Source organism: Salmo salar, chromosome ssa08, assembly GCF_905237065.1.
Source record: "Salmo salar chromosome ssa08, Ssal_v3.1, whole genome shotgun sequence".
Taxonomy (NCBI): Eukaryota; Metazoa; Chordata; class Actinopteri; order Salmoniformes; family Salmonidae; genus Salmo; species Salmo salar.
The window spans coordinates 16,742,335-16,766,959 of NC_059449.1; positions in this window are offsets into that span (position 1 = coordinate 16,742,335).

The window sequence follows — 24,625 nt, forward strand, 5'->3', positions numbered from 1 at the left end:
ACATACACAGAGGACTTGAACCTCTATGTCCATATACCACTCATATACACAGTGGATTTGAACCTCTCTGTCCATATACCACTCATATACACAGTAGAATTCAACCTCTCTGTCCATATACCACTCGTATACACAGTGGACATGAATCTCTCTGTCCATATACCACTCATATACACAGTAGAATTGAACCTCACAGTGCAATTTAACCTCTCTGTCCATATACCACTCATATACACAGTGGAATTGAACGTCTCTGTCCATATGCCACTGACATACACAGTGGAATTGAACCTCTCTGTCCATATACCACTCATATACACAGTGGAATTTAACCTCTCTGTCCATATTCCACTCACATACACAGTGGACTTGAACCTCTCTGTCCAAATACCACTCATATACAAAGCGGACATCAACCTCTCTGTCCATATACCACTCATATACACAGTGGACTTGAACCTCTCTGTCCATATACAACTCATATACACAGTGGAATTGAACCTCTCTGTCCATATACCACTCATATACACAGTGGAATTGAACCTCACAGTTGAATTGAACCTCTCTGTCCATATACCACTCACATACACAGCGGACTTGAACCTCTCTGTCCATATACAACTCATATACACAGTGGGCATGAACCTCTCTGTCCATATACCACTCATATACACAGTTTAATTTAACCTTTCTGTCCATATACCACTCTTATACACAGTAGAATTGAACCTCACAGTTGAATTGAAACTCTCTGTCCATATACCACTCATATACACAGTGGACATGAACCTCTCTGTCCAATTACCACTCACATACACAGTGGAATTGAACCACTCTGCCATAAACCACTCATATATACAGTGGACTTGAACCTCTCTGTCCATATACTACTCATATACACAGTGGACTTGAACCTCTCTGTCGATATACCACTCACATACACAGTGGAATTGAACATCTCTGTCCATATGCCACTCATATACACAGTGGAGTTGAACCTCTCTGTCGATATACCACTCATATACACAGTGGACATGAACCTCTCTCTCCATTTACCACTCATATACACAGCGGAATTGAACCTCACAGTGGAATTCAACCTCTCTGTCCATATACTACTCATATACACAGTGGACTTGAACCTCTCTGTCCATATACCACTCACATACACAGTGGAATTGAACCTCTCTGTCCATATACCACTCATATACACAGTGGAGTTGAACCTCTCTGTCGATATACCACTCATATACACAGTGGAATTGAACCTCTCTGTCCATATACCACTCATATACACAGTGGACATGAACCTCTCTGTCCATATACCACTCACATACACAGTGGAATTGAACCTCTCTGTCCATATACCACTCATATACACAGTGGAGTTGAACCTCTCTGTCGATATACCACTCATATCCACAGTGGAATTGAACCTCTCTGTCCATATACCACTCATATACACAGTGGACATGAACCTCTCTGTCCATATACCACTCACATACACAGTGGATTTGAACTCTCTGTCCATATACCACTCATATACACAGTAGAATTGAACCTCACAGTGGAATTTAATCTCTCTGTCCATACCACTCATATACCGAGTGGACTTGAACCTCTCTGTCCATATACCACTCATATACACAGTGGAATTGAACCTCACAGTGGAATTTAACCTCTCTGTCCATATTCCACTCACATACACAGTGGACGTGAACCTCTCTGTCCATATACCACTCATATACACAGTGGAATTGAACCTCTCTGTCCATATACCTCTCATATACACTGTAGAATTGAACCTCACAGTGGAATTTAACCTCTCTGTCCATATTCCACTCACATACACAGTGGACGTGAACCTCTCTGTCCATATACCACTCATATACACAGTGGAATTGAACCTCTCTGTCCATATACCACTCATATACACAGTGGAATTGAACATCTCTGTCCATATACCACTCATATCCACAGTGGAGTTGAACCTCTCTGTCCATATACCACTCATATACACAGTGGAATTGAACCTCTCTGTCCATATACCACTCATATACACAGTGGAGTTGAACCTCTCTGTCCATAGACCACTCACATACACAGTGGAATTGAACCTCTCTGTCCATATACCACTCGTATACACAGTGGACATGAACCTCTCTGTCGATATACCACTCATATACACAGTGGACTTGAACCTCTCTGTCCATATACAACTCATATATACAGTGGAATTGAACCTCACAGTGGAATTGAACCTCTCTGTCCATATACCACTCATATACACAGTGGAATTCAACCTCTCTGTCCATATACCACTCACATACACAGTGGAATTGAACCTCTCTGTCCATATACCACTCATATACACAGTGGACATGAACCTCTCTGTCCATATACCACTCACATACACAGTGGATTTGAACTCTCTGTCCATATACCACTCATATACACAGTGGAATTGAACCTCTCTGTCCATATACCACTCATATACACTGTAGAATTGAACCTCACAGTGGAATTTAACCTCTCTGTCCATATTCCACTCACATACACAGTGGACGTGAACCTCTCTGTCCATATACCACTCATATACACAGTGGAATTGAACCTCTCTGTCCATTTTCCACTCATATATACAGTGGAATTGAACCTCTCTGTCCATTTTCCACTCATATATACAGTGGAATTGAACCTCTCTGTCCATTTTCCACTCATATATACAGTGGAATTGAACCTCTCTGTCCATATACCACTCATATCCACAGTGGAGTTGAACCTCTCTGTCCATATACCACTCATATACACAGTGGAATTGAACCTCTCTGTCCATATACCATTTTACTGCACTCAAATGTTTATTTCTCTCTCTCTCATGTCAAATGACTTCAAAAGGACACCCAATAGTGTGAAGGACTTTATGTCACCAGAGATGAATGCTTTGCTAAGGGACTATATAAACAAACAAACTGAGTTTGTTCTGGTTGTGGAGACTGGTGATACGTGTATGTGAGAGATCGGGGGAAAAAAGATGGATCTCACTATTGGAGGACAGGGAACTCGATATATGATATGTTCAAAAAGGAGCAGAATGGATTTCCTTGAAAATGGTGCTGTGTTTGTTTTTAATATTATTCGTTAAATGCATTTACTGCAAATTTTATACGGTGAAGATACAGTATATATCAACCAGGGTTAGGCTCAATTCGAATTGAAGGCAGTCAATTCAGAAAAATTATAATAATTACAATTCATTAATTAAAAAACAGGCTTTTATTTTCAATGACTTCTCAGTAAACTGAAAAGTAGAAGCTATTTTTTTTAAATCACTTCCTGAATTGACTTCCTGAATTTAGCTCAACCATGGTATCAACCAAAGTGCTTGTCTGTTTTTCTGTTCAAAGCAACTGTCACGGCTGTCTAAAGGATCGGACCAAAGTGCAGCGTGGTTGTAGTTCCACATTTTATTAAATCCATGAAACTTTGCAAAACATAAATAACTGAATTTAAAAAACAACAAACTGTGACGCAGAGAGAAACAAACACTACTCAAAAGATAATCACCCACAAAAACAGGTGGGACAAACATCAACTTAAATATGACCTCCAATTAGAGACAACGACAACCGTCTGCCTCTAATTGGAGATCATACCTAACAAAACCAACATAGAAATACAAAACTAGAAACTGAACATAGAAATACAAAACATAGACAAACACCCCCTGTCACACCCTGAGAAAATAAAGGTCAGCGGCTTTTTAATTCCACGTGACTTCCATTCTGGATGTTTCAATTTACAGTATGTTTTCCTCACTCCTGAAACACCACTGTTCAGCACAAACCCTTTAGAAAGGAACAACAACCGCTGAAATGAAAAGATCTGAGAGAGAGAGAGGAGCTTTGGTCGGGAAGGACTTATTTTATTTTAGTTGTCGCTGTAGTTCTTCAAAGGGCTTGCCGGGTCTCAGTCTAAACATCCTCTATGTTATCCCCCAACATAACCGATAGCTGTTTCTGACGTGAGGCAACGCAGCGCCTGGAAATTGGTTGTCTGCGGGCCGAAGGTAGAATACAATTCTCCCGAGCATCTTGAGAAAAAGCATCTGGCGAGGGACACAAGAAGTCCTCCTCAGGTTTAAACCTTTGTTTCTTAAGAGATCCCTCGCTCCCCCCCCCCCCCCTCTTGTCCTGACATCAGCGTAATTGGAGATCATTACAGACCCACAATGCAACCCTCTCAGATCTCCGGCTGAGTAATGGAAATGAATTGTGGTGTTGAGGCGCATGGCAGCTCCTCGTAACAACAACAGCAGCACAGAATGGAAACGGAGCGCTATAGTGAGAAGAGGAGAGGTAGAGAGGTACGACTTCCCCCCCAAATTGAATCGAAGTGAAGATATCCTGTTCAGGGCATCTATTGGTTAGGCGAGCAGCTGAAACGAGCCAGATTGTTGGCTCGCGTTTTTAGCCCCACTCCGTGTTTTTGTTTGGCTGAAGTGGGGTTGGGATGGGGTGGGATTGGAAGGGGGGGGGGGCTGCCTCACATCAAAAGAATTTGTAACAAACCTAATTCATCACAAGCGTAGGATGAGCTGGTAAGAAAGATGAAAGTCAGTTGGCATGGAAACTGAAAGCACATCAGCACTCGCGCTGGAGTACAAAAGGCTGTCTGCGTTGTTCTTGTTGCATTTTCTACAACGTGAAAGGATCAGTAAGTGCTATCGTGACCTTCCCAAGAAAATTACCCAATTATGGCTAACTAGAATGCTCAATTAGACTTATTTCTGTACATTGGAAATCCATGTGTATTACACTTTTCCTTGTTTCTTTCAGTGTTATGCACCGTCTATATTGTCAGCTAGACACCTTTTGTGTTTTCTATATTCTGAACACATTTACAACGGTCTGTTGATGGAAAGGGAAAGAAGATGGATGAATCAATTCATCAAAAATCAATATCTAGATATATCCAAGATCAAAAGAATCTGAACTACAATTCTCTCACACACACACACACACACACACACACACACGCACGCACGCACGCACGCACGCACGCACGCACGCACACACACACACACACACACACACACACACACACACACACACACACACACACACACACACACACACACACACACGCACGCACGCACGCACGCACACACACGCGCACACACACACACGCACACACACACACACCCTCTGTCCTCTACTTCCACAGGTGAGTCTTCTAGAAGTTAATTGGAGAGCGGTAAGCCAGCTGTATGCCTTGCCTTCATCAGATCTCAGAAAGGGGAATTCCACACCTCACAGCTGTATAGACCTTCAATGTAGCAACACACACACACACACACACACACACACACACACACACACTAACACACACGTGCACGCGCGCAGAGGCATGCATACTCATTTGCACACCCACAAACAATCACACACTGCAGATTGGGCCACACACTGGGCCAACATAGATTATTTCACGTTGATTTCTATGTTTGTGAGTGAGAAAGAGACAGTTTCTATTCTGCAAACCGCAGCAGCACAAGCATTTCCTGAACAAAACTGTAACTTTCCAGCATTATAAAAACAAAACTACCATTCACTACCACTAACTTCTGACATATAACAATACTATTGCCCCAAAACATTTATGGTCCAAACATTTCATTGGAAGGCAGGGCCCCTCTAAACAGGTAACCCACTAGAACTCTCCTTTGTGTTTCTCTCTCTCCCCTTCTCTCTCACTCTCTCGCTCTCTCCCTCTCTCTCTCCCTCGCTCTCTCTTTACATTTTCCCCTCTCTCCCCCCCTCTCACTCTCTCCCTCTCCCGCTCTCTCTCTCCCTCTCTCTCTATATATATCTCCCTCTATCTCTATATATAGTGATTATGATTGATTGATAAAAAAATAAAACAAGACTATTTCTTCCTAACAAAGACAGCCGACTTCGCCAAACGGGGGATGATTTAACAAAAGCGCATTTGTGAAAAAAGCACAATCGTTGCACGACTGTACCTAACCATAAACACAGAAGCATATTTTTAAACCTGCATATTTATCTAAAAGAAATCCAGGTTAGCAGGCAATATTAACCAGGTGAAATTGTGTCATTTCTCTTGCGTTCATTGCACGCAGAGTCAGGGTATATGCAACAGTTTGGGCCGCCTGGCTCGTTGCGAACTAATTTGCCAGAATTTTACGTAATTATGACATAACATTGAAGGTTGTGCAATGTAACAGGAATATTTAGACTTAGGGATGCCACCCGTTAAATAAAATACGGAACGGTTCCGTATTTCACTGAAAGAATAAACGTTTTGTTTTCGAAATGATAGTTTCCGGATTCGACCATATTAATGACCAAAGGCTCGTATTTCTGTGTTATTATATTATAATTAAGTCTATGATTTGACAGAGCAGTCTGACTGAGCGATGGTAGGCAGCAGCAGGCTTGTAAGCATTCATTCAAACAGCGCTTTCGTGTTTTTTCCAGCAGCTCTTCACTGTGCTTCATGCATTGCGCTGTTTATGACTTCAAGCCTATCAACTCCCAAGATTAGGCTGGTGTAACCGATGTGAAATGGCTAGCTAGTTAGCGGGTGCGCGCTAATAGCGTTTCAAACGTCACTCGCTCTGAGACTTGGAGTAGTTGTTCCCCTTGCTCTGCATGGGTAACGCTGCTTCGAGGGTGGCTGTTGTTGATGTGTTCCTGGTTCGAGCCCAGAAATAGTCCGATAATTCCTATAATAACTATAACCTAAAACTTCTTACATGGGAATATTGAAGACTCAAGTTAAAAGGAACCACCAGCTTTCATATGTTCTCATGTTCTGAGCAAGGAACTTAAACATTAGCTTTCTTACATGGCACATATTGCACTTTTACTTTCTTCTCCAACACTTTGTTTTTGCATTATTTAAACCAAATTGAACATGTTTCATTATTTATTTGAGGCTAAAATGATTTTATTGATGTATTATATTAAGTTAAAATAAGTGTTAATTCAGTATTGTTGTAATTGTCATTATTACAAATACATTTTTTTTTAAATCGGCCGATTAATCGGTATCGACGTTGAAAAATCATAATCGGTCGACCTCTACTCTATATCTCTCTCTCTCTCTCTCTCTTATATATATATATATATATCTCCACCTCTCTCTCTCTGTAACGTTCGCAAAAGGAGTCGACCAAGGTGCAGCGTGGAATATGTTCATCTTGTGATTTATTTACTCAGAACACGATAAAAAGTAATGAACAAAGAAAATACGACCGTCACGTTCTGTAGGCACACAAAGCAATACAAAAATAAGATCCCACAAACACAGGTGGAAAAAAGGCTGCCTAAGTATGGTTCCAAATCAGAGACAACGATAGACAGTTGCCTCTGGTTAGTAACCATACTCGGCCCAACACAAAGATATACAAAACATAGAATGCCCACCCCACACCCTGACCTAACCACGTAGAGAAACAAACCCTCTCTCTCAGGTCAGGGCGTGACACTCTCCCTCTCTCTCTATATATATATATATCTCCCTCTCTCTCTCTCTCTATATATATATATATATATCTCCACCTCTCTCTCTCCCTCTCTCTCTATATATATCTCGCTCTCTCAATTCAATTCAAGGGGCTTTATTGGCATGGGAAACATATGTTAACATTGCCAAAGCAAGTGAAGTAGATAATATACAAAAGGGAAGTAAACAATACAAATGAACAGTAAACATTACACTCAGAAGTTCCAAAAGAATAAAGACATTACAAATGTCATTATGTGTGTATTTATACAGTGTTGTAACGATGTACAATTTAATTGGAAGGCAGGGCCCCTCTAAACAGGTAACCGACTAGGACTCTCCTTTGTGTTTCTCTCTCTCTCTCTCTCTCTCTCTCTCTATCTCCCCCCTCTCTCTCTCTATCGCCCCCCCCCCTCCCCCCCCTCCCCCCCTCTCTCTCCAGAGGTGGAGTTTGATCTAACAGTAGGCTATATCCCGCAGTGTCACAAACGCACAGCGGCGGCTCCACGCCTTCAAAGGGCATCAGTGACAGGTTTTTAAAAATAAAATATGAAATATTCATTTTCCAAGACAGAGACTGAAAATAGGTTGGCTTATGTGTTGTTTATTTTCTTTAATGTTCCTCTCTCTTTTCTTTTAAAGTCAAATGCTAACAACTGCAAGGCCTTAGAAGATTTTTGCAGAAATGTACAGTAAGTCCAAAATGTTTGATATTTCACAATATTCAGACATCACAAGGACATACAGTATGTCAAGAACGACAGGCTGAGGAGCAGGCTGGTTTTAGTTTGAAAACTAAATTCCTATATTTAACATTTTAGTTATTTAGCAGACTGACTACTAGAACATAGAGAAATCCAGTATTTGATGCAAAAACGTTGAAAACCCAGAAATGTATGATTTTTTCAAATGATCTTTTAAAGTATTATTTCAGTCACTGGTTTGATATCTTGCACGCACGCACACAAACACACACACCCCACACAATCTTCTTAATAATTAGATTTATCTGCAAAACTTCTCGCCGTACGAGACCTCAGGGATTCTCGCTGTGGCCAACTTTACTTTGTACGATCGAGACTCGTCTCTTTCTGCCCTCAATTAAAAGTTTTAACTTTGTAGCTCGTTACAGCTCGGCATGTGCTCATCATTATATTAAACTTGCGGTTCTCTGGTTTTCTACAGTCCGTACTGAACTATCAACAAAATATCCCATTGGGTCTCAATAGCAAGAGCAGCAAAGAGCCAGCTGAATTTAACTGCATATGATTTACAGAACTGTGGCCCTCATCCCAAATGGCACCCTATTCCCTAAATGGTGTCCTGGTCTAAAGTAGTGCACGACATAAGGAATTGGGTGCCATTTAGGACCAGCAATGTATGTCCCCAAACTAACTGACAAGCAGCCCTCGACCAGTGAGCTCATGTGGTTGATGATCAAGATAATCTGGGATATTGATCTCAGGAACTTAAAAGAAGTTACTGGTTGTTTTCTTCTATCGTTTCATCCACAAGCCTCCTCTCTTCCTCTCTCTCTTCCTCTCTTTCTCTCTCTCTTCCTCTCTCTTCCTCTCTCTCTCTTCATCTCTCTCTCTCTCTCCCTCTCTTCCTCTCTCTCTCTTCCCCTCTCTCTTCCTCTCTCTCTCTCTTCCTCTCTCTCTCTCTTCCTCTCTCTCTCTCTCTCTCTTCCTCTCTCTCTCTCTTCCTCTCTCTCTCTCTCTTCATCTCTCTCTTCCTCTCTCTCTCTCCCTCTCTCGCTCTTCCTCTCTCGCTCTTCCTCTCTCTCTTCCTCTCTCTCTCTTCCTCTCTCTCTTTCTCTCTCTCTCTCTCTCTCTCTCTTCCTCTCTCTCTCTTCCTCTCTCTCTTCCTCTCTCTCTCTTCCTCTCTCTCTCTCTCTCTCTCTCTTTCTCTAATTCCTCTCTCTCTTCCTCTCTCCCTTTCTCTCTCTCTTCCTCTCTCTCTCTTCCTCTCTCGCTCTCTCTTTTTCTCTCTCTCTTCCTCTCTCTTCCTCTCTCTCTCTCTTTTCCTCTCTCTCTTTCTCTCTTCATCTCTCTCTCTCCCTCTCTTCTTCTCTCTCTCTTCCCCTCTCTCTTCCTCTCTCTCTCTCTTCCTCTCTCTCTTCCTCTCTCTCTCTCTTCCTCTCTCTCTCTCTCTCTTCCTCTCTCTCTTCCTCTCTCTCCCTCTCTCGCTCTTTCTCTCTCTCTCTTCCTCTCTCTCTTCCTCTTTCTCTTCCACTCTCTCTCTCTCCCTTTATCTCTCCCTTTCTCTCTCTCTCTTTCTCGCACTTCCGCTCTCTCTCTCTTCCTCTCTCTCTTCCTCTCTCTCTCTTCCTCTCTCTCTCATGGTTACTTGTTTACAGCCAAACCGCTTCAAATCATAAACACAGATAGTGTACTCCAACTGAACACACAAGGGCAACATAAATCCCACATCAATTTGAAAAACCAAATCGAAGAAAACATGACTTCCCTCCTTCTCCTCCGCACTTTCAAAAGGGACAACTTCATCTTCCCCAATTTAAGAGGAATCACTCTTAAAACCTGGAAGATGGTAGTGGGGCTTCAAACCGATAGTGTCCGGAATGCTTCGTCATCACAACAACAAGAGGAACAATGGGGGTCAACCCTTGTGTGGCCTCTTCACCCCAACATCAAAACACACACAGAGGGACAAACAGGGACTCATTCCACTTATCTCTTAAGTATCTAAAGAGGTTGGAGAGTTTAGTGGATTGCCCATGGTCCTCGCTGCCTGGTGCACCAAGGGGCCGCCGCGTTGAAAGGAAGGATCAGGAGGACCTCTGTGGATTTGGGAATCTTGGGATACTGCCTTCACCATCCCCCGTGGGAAACGCCCAACACCCCTCAGCCAATAGGTATTCCAATATGTTAAGAATGTTTAGGATTTAGTTAGTGTTAATCATATACAAACACAGAGCGGAATATCTTAGTTTATGTTTCACATCAAATCCAAGGTGTTGGTTTGACTTGGTTTGGACCTGCCACTATTGTGACCCGACTTAAAGACCTTGAAGTGAATGAATGGACCCCCCTGGTCACAACAGACTGGGGGTTTCCCCAACCAAACACTGTGACTACAGGCCTGGCCAAACACCCTGAAACCATGGATTAAGTATGTTTCATCTCTCTCTATTTCTCCCTCCCTCTGTTTCCCTCTCTCTCTCTCCATCTCTTCCTCCCCCTTTCTCTGTCTCTTCTATCTTCCACCTCCCATCTCTCTCTTTAACAGGAGCCACTCCAGTTTCAGAGTAGTGAGTTAGTGTTAGACCAGGGGAGACCAGGGGAGACCAGGGGTGACCAGTCAGAGTAGTGAGTTAGTGTTAGACCAGGGGAGACCAGGGGACACCAGTCAGAGTAGTGAGTTAGTGTTAGACCAGGGGAGACCAGGGGAGACCAGTCAGAGTAGTGAGTTAGTGTTAGACCAGGGGAGACCAGTCAGAGTAGTGAGTTAGTGTTAGACCAGGGGAGACCAGGGGAGACCAGTCAGAGTAGTGAGTTAGTGTTAGACCAGGGGAGACCAGGGGAGACCAGTCACAGTAGTGAGTTAGTGTTAGACCAGGGGAGACCAGTCAGAGTAGTGAGTTAGTGTTAGACCAGGGGAGACCAGTCAGAGTAGTGAGTTAGTGTTAGACCAGGGGAAACCAGGGGAGACCAGTCAGAGTAGTGAGTTAGTGTTAGACCAGGGGAGACCAGTCAGAGTAGTGAGTTAGTGTTAGACCAGGGGAGACGAGTCAGAGTAGTGAGTTAGTGTTAGACCAAGGGAGGCCAGGGGAGACCAGTCAGAGTAGTGAGTTAGTGTTAGACCAAGGGAGACCAGGGGTGACCAGGGGAGACCAGTCAGAGTAGTGAGTTAGTGTTAGACCAGGGGAGACCAGCCAGAGTAGTGAGTTAGTGTTAGACCAGGGGAGACCAGTCAGAGTAGTGAGTTAGTGGTAGACCGGGGGAGACCAGTCAGAGTAGTGAGTTAGTGTTAGACCAGGGGAGACCAGGGGAGACCAGTCAGAGTAGTGAGTTAGTGTTAGACCAAGGGAGACCAGGGGAGACCAGTCAGAGTAGTGAGTTAGTGTTAGACCAGGGGAGACCAGTCATAATAGTGAGTTAGTGTTAGACCAGGGGAGACCAGGGGAGACCAGGGGAGACCAGTCAGAGTAGTGAGTTAGTGTTAGACCAGGGGAGACCAGGGGAGACCAACCAGAGTAGTGAGTTAGTGTTAGACCAGGGGAGACCAGTCATAATAGTGAGTTAGTGTTAGACCAGGGGAGACCAGGGGAGACCAGGGGTGACCAGTCAGAGTAGTGAGTTAGTGTTAGACCAGGGGAGACCAGGGGACACCAGTCAGAGTAGTGAGTTAGTGTTAGACCAGGGGAGACCAGGGGAGACCAGTCAGAGTAGTGAGTTAGTGTTAGACCAGGGGAGACCAGTCAGAGTAGTGAGTTAGTGTTAGACCAGGGGAGACCAGTCAGAGTAGTGAGTTAGTGTTAGACCAGGGGAGACCAGGGGACACCAGTCAGAGTAGTGAGTTAGTGTTAGACCAGGGGAGACCAGGGGACACCAGTCAGAGTAGTGAGTTAGTGTTAGACCAGGGGAGACCAGGGGAGACGAGTCAGAGTAGTGAGTTAGTGTTAGACCAGGGGAGACCAGTCAGAGTAGTGAGTTAGTGTTAGACCAGGGGAGACCAGGGGAGACCAGTCAGAGTAGTGAGTTAGTGTTAGACCAGGGGAGACCAGGGGAGACCAGTCAGAGTAGTGAGTTAGTGTTAGACCAGGGGAGACCAGGGGACACCAGTCAGAGTAGTGAGTTAGTGTTAGACCAGGGGAGACCAGGGGAGACCAGTCAGAGTAGTGAGTTAGTGTTAGACCAGGGGAGACCAGTCAGAGTAGTGAGTTAGTGTTAGACCAGGGGAGACCAGGGGAGACCAGTCAGAGTAGTGAGTTAGTGTTAGACCAGGGGAGACCAGTCAGAGTAGTGAGTTAGTGTTAGACCAGGGGAGACCAGTCAGAGTAGTGAGTTAGTGTTAGACCAGGGGAGACCAGGGGAGACCAGTCAGAGTAGTGAGTTAGTGTTAGACCAGGGGAGACCAGGGGAGACCAGTCAGAGTAGTGAGTTAGTGTTAGACCAGGGGAGACCAGTCAGAGTAGTGAGTTAGTGTTAGACCAGGGGAGACCAGTCAGAGTAGTGAGTTAGTGTTAGACCAGGGGAAACCAGGGGAGACGAGTCAGAGTAGTGAGTTAGTGTTAGACCAGGGGAGACCAGGGGTGACCAGTCAGAGTAGTGAGTTAGTGTTAGACCAGGGGAGACCAGGGGAGACCAGTCAGAGTAGTGAGTTAGTGTTAGACCAGGGGAGACCAGGGGAGACCAGTCAGAGTAGTGAGTTAGTGTTAGACCAGGGGAGACCAGGGGAGACCAGTCAGAGTAGTGAGTTAGTGTTAGACCAGGGGAGACCAGGGGAGACCAGTCAGAGTAGTGAGTTAGTGTTAGACCAGGGGAGACCAGTCAGAGTAGTGAGTTAGTGTTAGACCAGGGGAGACCAGTCAGAGTAGTGAGTTAGTGTTAGACCAGGGGAGACCAGTCATAATAGTGAGTTAGTGTTAGACCAGGGGAGACCAGGGGAGACCAGTCAGAGTAGTGAGTTAGTGTTAGACCAGGGGAGACCAGGGGAATCCAGGGGAGACCAGCCAGAGTAGTGAGTTAGTGTTAGACCAGGGGAGACCAGTCAGAGTAGTGAGTTAGTGTTAGACCAGGGGAGACCAGTCAGAGTAGTGAGTTAGTGTTAGACCAGGGGAGACCAGTCAGAGTAGTGAGTTAGTGTTAGACCAGGGGAGACCAGGGGAATCCAGCCGGAACACGTTGAAAGGCAGGGCTGCTACTCTTTAATGTGGCTCCAGCTCTCTGGTCCTCCTAATGAGGTGCTGTACACACACACACACACACACACACACACACACACACACAGCCGCCGATGATGATGATTATCATTATGTTGGGGACTCATCCAAATACCTCCAGGGACCGAAACAGAGACAACGACTCTCCCCCCTTCCAAACCTCAAACCCCCAGACATCAGCCCATGGACCCCCCATCTCCAACCCCCCAGCATTGGCACAGGACCTCAGGTAAACACCCATCCAGGTCCCGCCCCCCACTTCCATCAGTCACCTCAGTCCTGGCCGGCACCCAGACCTCTACCACACTGTCTGTCAATGCAGAGGGGGTTAGAGTCGAGCCGTGGCCCTGTAGGCCCCTCAGGGCTGATGTTCACACGACATAGAGGTGGGGAGGAGCCATGGCCCTGTAGGCCCCTCAGGGCTGAGGTTCACACGACATAGAGGTGGGGAGGAGCCGTGGCCCTGTAGGCCCCTCAGGGCTGATGTTCACACGACATAGAGGTGGGGAGGAGCTGTGGCCCTGTAGGCCCCTCAGGGCTGAGGTTCACACGACATAGAGGTGGGGAGGAGCTGTGGCCCTGTAGGCCCCTCAGGGCTGAGGTTCACACGACATAGAGGTGGGGAGGAGCCGTGGCCCTGTAGGCCCCTCAGGGCTGAGGTTCACACAACATAGAGGCGGGGAGGAGCTGTGGAAAAGGTGTGGAGCTGCTGAACACCTTCCATTGGCCGAGGTGCTTTAATGCGGCTGATTTTATAGCCACTAGGGTCTGAGAGTAGGAAGTTCTGAGAACAGGGTTTTAGGGCATCGTTTGGTTGGGTTTGAGGGGTGGATACAGGGCAGATATGGTCTGAGTGATGGATGGATGGATGGATGGATGGATGGATGGGAGGGAGGGAGGGAGAGAGAGAGAGAGAAGCACAGTCACCAGATGGTGACAAGGTAGTATGGGTTGGACCTCCATCACTCGGTCGCGTCATCGCCGTTTTTATCAACGTTCTACAGACGCCACAGTAACAAATGTAGAATGGGGGCTAATGTCTTTCAACGGGAGCTAATGACTGATTCGGCAAGTGATGTAGTCGAATCACTAAACCTCAAGTCCGAATCGAGCCCCAAGTCCCCTGTGCTCGAGTCTGAGTCCGAGTCACCAATGGTTGAGTCACGAGACCCTATGGCTGAAGTCCGAGTCCCCAGTGCTAACAGTCTAAATCATCTTGTAATACTTATCTGTTCATCGACTGAAGCGTCCTGGCCGCTATGATGCTTTCAATTATGTGTACTGTATGAAAGAGGTCAAATACAGGTGTACCAGTCCACTATAAAATAGTCCTCAATTGATCAGCCTTTTGCCAGCCCTTTGATAGAGTGAAGGGCCCAACTAAGAGAGATATAACGAGAGAGTGAGCGAAAGAGACTTCATTAAAAGCTATGTGTGTGTGCGTGGGTGTGGATGGGTACGTGTGTGTGTGTGTGTGTGTGGGACAGCGGTACAGACCATTGAACAGGCCGACAGGGCTAATCCCCAACACCATCAAAGGAGCCGGAGAAGAGGAGTCTGGGCCATGACAGCACTGCACAGAGGACAGGGGAGAGGTTAAGGGAGGTGAGGAGAGAAGAGAGGAGGAGAGAGGAGAGGTTAAGGGAGGTGAGGAGAGAAGTTAAGCGAAGAGAGGAGGAGAGGTTAAGGGAGGAGAGGAGAGGAGAGGAGAGGAGAGGAGAGGAGAGGAGAGGAGAGAGGTTAAGGGAGGTGAGAAGAGAGGAGAAGAGAGGAGAGGTTACGGGAGGAGAGGAGAGAGGAGGAGAGAGGAGAAGAGAGGAAAAAGGTTAAGGGAGGAGAGGAGAGGAGAGGAGAGGAGAGGAGAGGAGAGGAGAGGAGAGGAGAGGAAGGGCCCATAAGGGAATCAGTCAGGTAGGCAGAGAGCCAGAGAGAGAGAGAGAGAAAGGTGGAGCTGAGCAGGAAAGAGTGATCTGACGCCTCCTGTGATAACCAGTGATGTGTGACTCTCTCTGTGATTATTACCTCAGGAGGGCCCTGGACTGGTCTGGTCTGGGTAACACAGAGAGAGTCTATACTATCTGATAGAGATGAGGAGATGGGGACATAGTCACTTGGCTGCTGCTGATATGAGAACCCCTTTTTAATCTATTTATCTATCTCCTCTCTCGCCCCATTCTCTCCCTCCTCTTCTCTCTTCCCTCTCCTCCCCTGCTGGCATCAGGACACAGGGAGGTAGTGTTGGTCAGAGCTGGGCTGGCAGGGCTCCAGCCTGATAGAGATGAAGCTTCCTAGCATCCTCACACAGCCGTGTCTGATCCCCCGCCAACCAAGAGACAGAGAGCCTTCCCAGGGGTCAACCTCCCTCACCCCCTTACCAAACACACACACAGTCCCCAGAGCTGGCACAGACACACAAGGGTTCACAGACACACACAACGCCACTCTTGGCTCTGCCATTAGAGAGAGAGAGAGAGAGAGAGAGAGAGAGAGAGAGAGAGAGAGAGAGAGAGAGAGAGAGAGAGAGAGACTCTATTGTGATGAGGCTAGTAATTAACCTGTGACTGGGAGTGTTGACCCCATGTGAAGAGCAGGGCTCAGTCAGAGAGGGGAGGTTTTCTATCAGTCAGTGATTATAACACAGCATGGTGAGTATTTCATTTAGAACCATTCATCTCTGTGGCTCAGTGTCTGATCACTCAGCGTGCACTAACCCCACTGATTAAGAGATGTTGGTAACACCCTTACAAACGGGGTGATTGAAGGTCTCGACGCTCAGTTGTTCACGTGAGGCTCTCTCTATGATAACAGACTCACAAGCCTCATGGTGTCTTGGAGAGAGTTCATCTCCAATGCAAAAGGATACATCTTGCCTTTCACTACAACTCCTTATTCAGGCTAAAATGTGAAAGCCTATCTCTCGTAGCTTCTCCATATGTCTCTCCATCTCTCTCGCTCTCCCTCTCTCTCCCTCTCCTCTCTCTCCGCACATTGTTTATCAGCAATTACATAAAGCTGTAGCAGCTTGCCGCCAGGTTCGAGCTGCCGTAGCCAGACAGAGAGAGACAGGACCCATTCACATGCAGATGTCGCTAGATAAATCCCCATCTTGTTTTGTTGTGGGATGGCTCATTTTGTTCAGGCTCTCCCCCTCTCCCTTCCTTCGCCCGCAGGCTCACTCACATCCACCCCCTTGTTTGTCTCTCGTTGTTCACAACGTGCCGTGAACGAAAGAAACGCGAAAACAAAATGTGCGGAGGCGGAACAAAAATGTTAATTGGTCGCATGGCACTATATAATCCACCCCTCCACTCTTTCGCTCCCTCCTTCTCTCGTTACCTCTATAGATGACTGATAAATATTTAATTGCAAACGTGAATCTTTGTTCTCATAATCCCCCTCTCCCATCTTCTGCTTTGAGCTCATCCCTCTGTTCACATCATCTATGTAACGGGCGTCGTAAGGATCAGACCAAAACGCAGCGGGAACGTCTATACTCATCTTCTTTTAAATGTGAAGAAGGAAAAACAAACAAATCACGTATACAAAACAAATGAACGACACTAACAGTCCTATCAGGTGCTCAGACACTGAACAGGAGACAACTACCCACAAATACCATACAAAAAACCCCTCTTAAATAAGACCTTCAATTAGAAGCAATGAGGAGCAGCTGCTTCCAATTGAAGGTCAACCCCATTAACTAAACATAGACATAGAATGACTAGAACTAACATAGAAATAAACTAACAAGAACATAGCCCAAAAACCCCGGAACACTCTAAACAAACACCCCTCTTACAAAATAACATAACCCAACAAACCCCGAACCACATAAAACAAACACCCCCTGCCACGTCCTGACCAAACTACAATAACCCCTTTACTGGTCAGAACGTGACAATCTATCTAACAGTAGGCCTGACGCAAGTCTCTCTCTCTCACACACCCAAATAAATGCCCAAACAAATAAATCTCTCTCTCTCTCTATCTGCCCCCCTTTAAGACACATTCAACTGTGCCACAAGTCAGAGAAACGAGAGATGGGGATCTACATTAGGTAGTGAAATTAACTCTAGTACTAATGTATTGTGTACTGTCTCATTGTCACAAAGGTTATCTTCCACACCTCTGCCTGAACCAAGTCTGTCTTTCTTCTACTATACAGGATCTGTGGCTTCCTTTTGCTTCCAGATAGTCCTCCAACTTCCAGCGTTAAACCATAGTGGTAGTGGATCTGTGGCTTCCTTTCTCTGCCAGATAGTGCTCCAACTTCCAGCGTTAAACCATAGTGGTAGTGGATCTGTGGCTTCCTTTCTCTGCCAGATAGTGCTCCAACTTCCAGCGTTAAACCATAGTGGTAGTGGATCTGTGGCTTCCTTTCTCTGCCAGATAGTGCTCCAACTTCCAGCGTTAAACCATAGTGGTAGTGGATCTGTGGCTTCCTTTCTCTGCCAGATAGTGCTCCAACTTCCAGCGTTAAACCATAGTGGTAGTGGATCTGTGGCTTCCTTTCTCTGCCAGATAGTGCTCCAACTTCCAGCGTTAAACCATAGTGGTAGTGGATCTGTGGCTTCCTTTCTCTGCCAGATAGTGCTCCAACTTCCAGTGTTAAACCATAGTGGTAGTTACAACTTCTAATTATTTCATGCCCCTTGGTTGTCTGGGTACGGGAAGATGCAAAAGTGTTGGTGGGAGAAGAAGAGAAGAGAGAGAGAAGACAGAATGAAAAAGAGATTGGAATGATTGACAGCACCAGTTCCCGTAGGAACTCATTAAGGCTTCTGACTAAAAGCTAGTGGGCACTCTCTCCTCCTCTTCTCTCTCCTCTCCTTTTCTCTCTCCTCTTCTCTCTTTCCTCTTCACTTATCTCTCCTCTGTCTCCTCTCCTCTGTCTCCTCTTCTCTCTCCTCTCTCCTTTCCTCTTCTCTCCTCTCCTTTCCTCTTCTCTCCTCTCTTCTTCTCTCTCCTCTCCTCTTTCTCCTCTCCTCTCTCCTCTTCTCTCTTCCTCTTTCCCCTATCTCTCATCTTCTCTTCTCTCTTCTCCTCCGTGGTCCTCCTTTAGACCTAACATTCAATCAGACAGACAGACAGACAGACAGACAGAGAGAGAGAGAGAGAGAGAGAGAGAGAGAAGAAACATCTGCCTTATCTCTGCAGCAGCAGCACCACCACAGAAAGAAGAGTGAATTGAACACGCTGTGCTCTTTATCTCATCTGATCTGACGCTTGCTTTTAAAACATATTTTTTGGGGGCCTCGTCTTCTCTTTCATTCAGAGTTTCTCTAGAAGGGTTTCTGCTCAGACTGTGTTCTTTTTCAGCCCCCTCTTTGACTTTTTGCGCTTGGTCCTTAGTAGTCTCTCTCGGTTTCTCTTTTTTGCTCCCTCTCTCGTTCTCTCTTCTTTCTCTGTTTTGGAGGCAGGGGTAAGGGTTCTGAAAGTCTCTTGAAGTGCTTGGCCCTCTGAGAGAAGTTTAAATAACAACTTCGTGGTACTGTAATGAAGTACATAGAGATCGCATGACTGGTGTGAAACTTTCGCTCCCTCGAAAGTTTGGTCTCCGCCATTAACGATATACCATCTTTGACGTCAGTGATGTTAACGCAGTCTGCTTGTCTGTTCATAATCTAGTGGTAGGCACAGAAATGGAATTATATGAAAAAAGTGCAGAGATTTTCAATAGATATCAATTATGGAGAACTGCACCACTCACTCGACCATTGAATTTCCTCCCCAACATTGTAAACCACCAGAGAGTGAAAGGTGATGAGACATGTTCTTCTTAGATATATTCCATGTCCAGACTTGACACAGTTTCTGACACAGGCAATTATGACCTGCCAATTAAACAGAGAGAAAGAGGGATGAGAGGGAGAGAGGGATGTGTGCCTCTGAGTTTGTAATCCGCTCTCAAATTAGGCGGCCGACAGACAGACCTTCAGAGCATCGGATATGGTTCACTCACTGTTCCTCATTAGACATTTGTCTGTCATGACACAAACACACACACACACACACACACACACACTGGCAGGCACTCGCACACGAGTACACAAACACGCACACGCACACACTCAATCACATAGAGACATTCCTTGTCTGAGGGCCTTGTACAAACTTGGAATTTGTACATTCAAGCAGAACATGGCTTTTTTCCCCATTTAAACATCAGCCAATGGATATCTACCTGCTCCACCATGACAGAGCTGGTCAGGAGGGGGCTTCCTGTCTTGCTAGTCTGTACCCTCCGCTGGCTGCAAACAACCAACATACTGAACATCTCAGCAGAATCTCAGTTTATAACACCTTTAGAGAAATTTAAAAAGATTGAAAAATATAGTTTATCTCCTTCAAAAACTAAACAATCCATATCTGCATCCATTGTGGTTGTGAATTCAAAGAAATGTCTGAAGGACAGGTGATTCTTGGGCGTCTATGTCCAGGGAACATGTCTGAAGGACAGGTGATTCTTGGGCGTCTACGTCCAGGGAACATGTCTGAAGGACAGGTGATTCTTGGGCGTCTACGTCCAGGGAACATGTCTGAAGGACAGGTGGGTCTTGGGCGTCTTCGTCCAGGGAACATGTCTGAAGGACAGGTGAGTCTTGGGCGTCTACGTCCAGGGAACATGTCTGTGAGATGTTGTAATGGGAGAAATGCGGAGGGGTGGTATGGGGAAAACACTTGGAGTTTAGAATGTGGTTGTTGAAACCGTGATTCCCACTATTTACCACTAGGTTTGGGCTGGGCTTTTAACAGTCTGAAATGAATGGATGATTTGAGCGATCATAAAAAAAGCCACTTTGGTGTCGAGCCAACGGTTAAATAAAAGTGATTCAGAAGAAAGCAGAAGATCAATAGGAGTTTATATCACTCTGCAAATCCCCCTTCGCTTTGTGTCTCTATTTGAAGTCTGAGAGTGAAGCGCTCACTCACTTTAAATCAAAGGGCTGTCATCTTCGCAGCGGCTACTGTAGATAATATTATGCTTTAGGTCTTCAGTTACCTTTTCTTCAAGGTTTCTGAGACTGAACTTCACTTTCTCTCTCCCCACTCCAACTTTCTCAAGACGTGTTTGCGTCATAGGAAAGTTGGCAAATGCGTGCATGCGGTCGGGCGGTCGGTGTCTGAGGTTAAAGCTGTGTTAAGTCAACTACTCATAGAGATGAATTAGGAAATGGATCGTCTGAGCTCTGACGCAGGATGCTGTTGATGACTCAACGTTGATGGGAAGACCGACACAAGCGGGTTGAAACCTTCATCTCGTTGAAGACACTGGCTCGCGTCCCAAATGGCACCCTATTCCCTACATAGTGCACTACTCTTGACCAGAGACCTATGGGCACTGGTAAAAAAAAAAAGTAGTGCACTACATAGGAAATATGGTACCATTTGGGACACAGTTTTAAATTAAGCAGGCCAATGAGAAATTAGCTTCATGAGAAAAGACTGACACTAACCACAGCCAACAACAAAAAACTCCAAGGCCTCTTCAGAAGGCATGGCCCGGGCCGCTAACGCAAATAAACAACCGTGTGTGTGTTTGTTTGAGAGTCAATGTCACCGGGTGCGACCATGCCTCTTGGCTCGAGCAGCCGCCTCCCAGGCCCCAGAATGCCCTCCACCAATCAGATGCTTTCTCTGGCACGCTTCAGGATGACCGCAGAGGAACAAGAAAACAAATGCTGGGCAAACAAACCGGGCTCGAGCCAAAGCCACCAACCCTGATGATCCCCTCATAGCAGCAGTAAGCTGAGGCAGAAGAGCAGTTCTTAGGCTTTTGTGGAACGTTTAGATGTGGTCCCCTTTCCTTGCTCCCTACATTCAATTCCTAAATCTCCCAATTTCTTTTTCTTTCCTTCTCTCTCTCTCTCTCTCTTTCTTTCTTTCTTTCTTATTGTCCTTCAAACCTTACTCTCTCTCTCCTTTCCCCCTCCATCTCTCTTCCACTCTCACTCTCTCTCCCGATCTCCTCTCTCTCCCCACTCCCACTCTCTCTCTCTGGGCCCATCTGGGCCGTCTGGTGCGGTGGGGAACGTCCCCCGTCCCTGTCCTCCCTGTCAGGGAAGCTCTGCGGGGCCCCGTGGGTACACAAAGGCAGGATTACTGCAGCTGCCAGTCACGCTAAGATCCTCAGCCAGCTCTCTGAGGGCCCAGCCTAGCGCCCGTGTCCTCCTCAAAGATCCTCGCTGCACCCCGTCACAAAGGGACGTCATTAGACCAAACACAAAAGGCCCCCCAGTCTTCTTATGGTTCTTAGGCAACAACGCAATCAGGAGGCCAAATAGCCTGATTAGGAAAGATAATACTGGTTTGTAAGTGGGAGTGAAGGCAATGTCATCTGGTGATAATGGGGAGGAGGGAAGAGATGTTGGAGGACAGCATGTTGTTAGGTTTTGCATAGAACAATGTGAAGTGTGTGTGTGTGTGTGTGTGTGTGTGTGTGTGTGTGTGTGTGTGTGTGTGTGTGTGTGTGTGTGTGTGTGTGTGTGTGTGTGTGTGTGTGTGTGTGTGTGTGTGTGTGTGTGTGTGTGTGTGTGTGTGTGTGTGTGTGTGTGTGTGTGTGTGTGTGGATTTAACCAGCAGCATACCACCCTGCATCCCACGCTGGCTTGCCTCTGAAGCTAAGCAGGGTTGGTCCCTGGACGGGAGACCAGATGCTGCTGGAAGTGGTGTTGGAGTGCCAGTAGGAGGCATTCTTCTGGTAAAAACAAAATATATCCCAATGCCCCAGGGCAGTGATTGGGGACATTGCCGTCTTTCAGATAGCATGTTAAACGGGTGTCCTGACTCTGTGGTCACTAATGATCCCATGGCACTTATCGTAAGAGTAGGGGTGTTAACCCCGGTGTCCTGGCTAAATTCCCAAGCTGTCCCTCATACCATCATGGCCACCTAATCATCCCCAGCTTACAATTGGCTCATTCATCCCCCTCCTCTCCCCTATAACTTTTCCCCAGGTCGTTGGGGAATAGTTTTGTGTTCTCAGTCAACTTACCTGGTAAAATAAGGGTTAAATAAATTAATTCAAATAAAATGATGTGGGTTTTCGTTGGATCAGTTATGAGGTTGTCATGCGTTGTTATGAGGTTGTCATGCATTGTTATGAGGTTGTCATGCGTTGTTATGAGGTTGTCATGCATTGTTATGAGGTTGTCATGCATTGTTATGAGGTTGTCATGCATTGTTATGAGGTTGTCATGCGTTGTTATGAGGTTGTCATGCGTTTTCTGTATAGTTTGTGGAGGGAGAGATTACTTACAAGTAGTTTTGGTTAGTTGAGACCAAAGTAATTAGACAGTAAACTCGTTAAAAAGCAGAATACAAAAGTTTTTAGGGTAGTGTTCTTTAAGTGTATTTGCCAGATAATTCCATTAAATATTGATTTAATTTAGACTGATTTAACAATGTCAAAAATGTTAATTTTCAATCAAGAAATTATTATGCACAAGCGAAAATCTAAAATAATTATTTATTAAGCTTTCTTAATTATACATTAAAAAGATTTGTCTTAATTTTAAACTTTCCAAAGAATATCTCAGTTTGTCTTGATGTTATGGCGCTTTGAAAATACCTCTTTGTCTTTGAAATCATTACATTTGATCTTTAAATTAATTGGAAGAATACAAAAACAAGGTATTCCCCACCCTTTACTCTTGCACTTATCAAACGGTTAGCAATATTCCACAAGGTTCTTCTCCATGTCTGTTCTTCACAGAGCCTCGTCCATTCAAGTCATTGAGAAGAAGCATGGCCTATAATTTTAGAGTTGGACCGCTGAATCATCAAATCAAATCAAATCAAAGTTCATTTGTCACGTGCGCCGAATACAACATGTGTAGACCTTACTGTGAAATGCTTACTTACGAGCCCCTAAACGACAGTGCAGCTTCAAAAAATACGGATAAGAATAAGAGATAAAAGTAACAAGTAATTAAAGAGGAGCAGTAAAAAATAACAATATATACAGGGGGGTGCCGGTACAGAGTCAATGTGCGGGGGCACCAGGTAGTTGAGGTAGTATGTACATGTAGGTAGAGTTAATTAAAGTGACTATGCATAGATGACAACAGAGAGTGGCAGTGGTGTGGAGAGGGGGGGGGGCAATGTGAATAGTCTGGGTAGCCATTTGACTAGATGTTCAGGAGTCTTATGGCTTGGGGGTAGAAGCTGTTTAGAAGCCTCTTGGACCTAAACTTGGCGCTCCGGTACTGCTTGCCGTGCGGTAGCAGAGAGAACAGTCTATGACTGGGGTGGCTGGAGTCTTTAACCATTTTCAGGGCCTTCCTCTGACACCGCCTGGTATAGAGGTCCTGGATGGCAGGAAGCTTGGCTCCAGCTGTAGAAACCTTTTGAGGATCTGAGGACCCACACCAAAGCTTTTCAGTCTTCTGAGGGGGAATAGGTTCTGTTATGCACTCTTCACGACTGTCTTGGTGTGCTTGAACCATGTTAGTTTGCTCCACTGCTCCACTACAGCCCCGTCGATGAGAATGGGGGCGTGCTTCATCCTCTTTTTCCTATAGTCCACAATCATCTACTTTGTCTTGATCACGTTGAGGGAGAGGTTGTTGTCCTGGCACCACACAGCCAGGTCTCTGACCTCCTCCCTATAGGCTGTCTCGCTGTTGTCGGTGATCAGGCCTACCACTGTTGTGTCATTGGCAAATTTAATGATGGTGTTGGAGTCGTGCCTGGCCGTGCAGTCATGAGTGAACAGGGCCCCCTGTGTTGAGGATCAGCGTGGCGGATGTGTTGTTACCCACCATTACCACCTGGGAGCGGCCCGTCAGGAAGTCCAGGATCCAGTTGCAGCGGGAGGTATTTAGTCCCAGGGTCCTTAGCTTAGTGATGAGCTTTGAGGGCACTATGGTGTTGAACGCTGAGATGTAGTCAATGAATAGCATTCTCACATAGGTGTTCCTTCTGTCCAGGTGGGAAAGGGCAGTGTGGAGTGGAATAGAGACTGCAACATCTGTGGATCTGTTGGGGCGGTATGCAAATTGGAGTGGGCCTAGGGTTTCTGGAATGATGGTGTTGATGTGAGCCATGACCAGCCTTTCAAAGCACTTCATTGCTACAGAGGTGAGTGCTACGGGTCGGCAGTCATTTAGGCAGGTTACCTTAGTGTTCTTGGGCACAGGCACTATGGTGGTCTGCTTAAAACGTGTTGGTATTACAGACTCGGACAAG